Genomic DNA, 2,481 nt, shown 5'->3' with positions numbered 1-2,481 from the left:
GGGGGAGGCGCTGAGGGACCCCGGCCGGGCCTGCGGGCGTCGCAAAGCGCCCGGCTCCAGCTGCCCGGGGCGGCCCAGCCGAGTACGACGACCCGCCCACAAGGCGTCCCCAGCTCGCCTCCCGGCCCGGGGCCGCCCCCACACCCCACACGCCCCGGCGCGGGGGGAAGGGAGGGGATAACAGCGCGGGACAAAGCTCACGCACCTGCGTAGCACCCATGCACGTGACGCACCGCCCACTGCGCCCCGGCCAATAGGTGACCCGTACGATAGCGGCGACAACGATCAGCTCCGCCCACAAACATATTGCTGTGGGGGCGGGGCTTCCTGTCGCGCTTGCCCTGTTCGCTGTCATGCGCCTTCCCCGCCTCGCCCTGCAGGGGGTGGCCTGTGCAGGGGCGCCAGTCGTGAGCTGCGCGCGGGGAGAGGGAAATACCTCCCATCCCCTGGTCCTAGAAACCCTGGTGCTAGGGGCTCCTCGGGCGCGGGCGCTGGCCCTGGCCTTGTTGCACAGCGGGAGCGTCCCGGTTCCTCACCCTCCTCCTTAATTTGGGCGACGCAGCCAGAGCCGGAATCTGGCCTTCAGGTAATGGCGATGCCATCACTCCCAGCTGCCTCCATTTTCGTGGCCCAGAAAAAGCCTGAAATCCCAAGTTCTTCAACAAAAGAAAAGTTGCCCAGTCGGGACTGACAGAAATGAAATGCCTGTTCTGAAGTCAACATGTCTTTAGCAGAGCTCTCTTCATCATATCACCCCACAAACGTGCCTAGAGGACAGTCTAGCTCCATCCTCCCTGTAACCACCCTTCAGGTGGTTAAAGGCTGCTGTCAAATCCCCTCAGTCTGTACCCTAAACCCAGTTCCTCAGCTGCTCCTCAGAAGTCATGTGCTCCAACCCCCAAACCATTTTTGTTGCTCTCTGATGGACTCTCTCCAACTTGTCCACATCCTTTCTTCTACAGTGGAGGGCCCAGAACTGGACACAGTGCTCCAGATGTGGCCTCATTAGCTCAGAACGGAGTGAAATAATTACTTCCCTCATTCTGCTGGCACCACTCCTACCAAGGCAGCCCAGCATACTGTTAGCCTTCTTGGCAACAGGGGCACATTGTTGATTCATATCCAGCTTATTGTCCACTGTAACCCTCAGGTCTTTTCCTGCAGAGCTGCTGCCTAGCCAGTGGGTCCCAAGCCCATAGCTGCACGGGATTCTTCCATCTTAAGTGAAGGACTTTGTCCTTGTCCTTATTGAACCTCATGAGATCTCTTTTGGTCCAATCCTCCAATTTGTCTAGGTAACTGAATGGCCCAGATAAAGCCCTACCCTCCAGTGTATCTGCTAGCCCCCCACCCCAGCTTGCTAACATCTGCAAACTTGCTAAAGGTGCACTCCATCCCATCTTCCAGGTAGTTAATGAAGATATTGAACAAAACCCACCCTAGGACCGACCCCTGGTGCACTCCACTTGATGCTGGCTGCCAACTAGACCTCAAGTCACTGATCACTACCCATTGAGCTGGACAATCCAGTCTTCTCTCCCATTCATCCAACCCACACTTCCTCAGCTTGCTTGCAAGAATTATGTGGAGAACCATATTGCTGAAGTCGAGGTACATCACATCCACTGCTTTCCCCAAATCCACATAGCCAGTTTTCTCATCATCAGGTTGGTCAGGCTTGACTTGCCCTTGGTGAACCCATGCTGATTGTTCCTGATCACCTTCTCCAAGTGCTTAAAAATACATTTCTTGAGGACTTGCTCCATGATTTTTCTGGGGACTGAGATAAGGCTGCCTGGTCTGTAGTTCCCTGGATCCCCCATCTTCCCTTTCTTAAAGATGGGCACTATATTTGCTCTTTTTCCAATCATCCATGACCTCCCATGATCACCACGGGTTTTCAAAGATAATGCCCAGCAGCTCTGCAGTCACATCAGCCAACTCCCTTATCACCCTTGGATGCTTTGAATCCGGCCCCATTGACTAGTACACATCCAGCTTTTCTAAATAGTCCCTGACCTGTTCTTTCATCACTGAGAGCTGCTCACCTTCTCCCCAAAGTGCTGCCCAGTTTGGGAGCTGACCTTGCCTGGGAAGACCGAAATAAAAAAGACATTGAGTACTTCAGCCTTTTCCTCATCATCTGTCACTAGGTTGCCTCCCCCATTCAGTTAGGGACCCACACTTTCCCTGATCTTCCTCTTGTTGCTAACATACTTGTAGAAACCTTTCTTGTTATCCTTCATGTCCCTTGCAAGCTGCAACTCAGTTGTACTTTGGCCTTCCTGATTTCATCCCTACATGCCTGAGCAATATTCTTATACTCCTCTCTAGTCATTTCATAGATTCATAGATTCATAGATGCTAGGGTCGGAAGGGACCTCAACAGATCATCGAGTCCGACCCCCTGCATAAGCAGGAAAGAGTGCTGGGCCTACATTACCCCAGCTAGATACACATCCAGCCTTCGCTTGAAGACCC

The sequence above is a fragment of the Crocodylus porosus genome, unplaced genomic scaffold, assembly GCF_001723895.1.
Source record: "Crocodylus porosus isolate Cpor-Errol unplaced genomic scaffold, CroPor_comp1, whole genome shotgun sequence".
Lineage (NCBI taxonomy): Eukaryota > Metazoa > Chordata > Crocodylia > Crocodylidae > Crocodylus > Crocodylus porosus.
Note: the sequence above shows the minus strand (reverse complement) of the source record.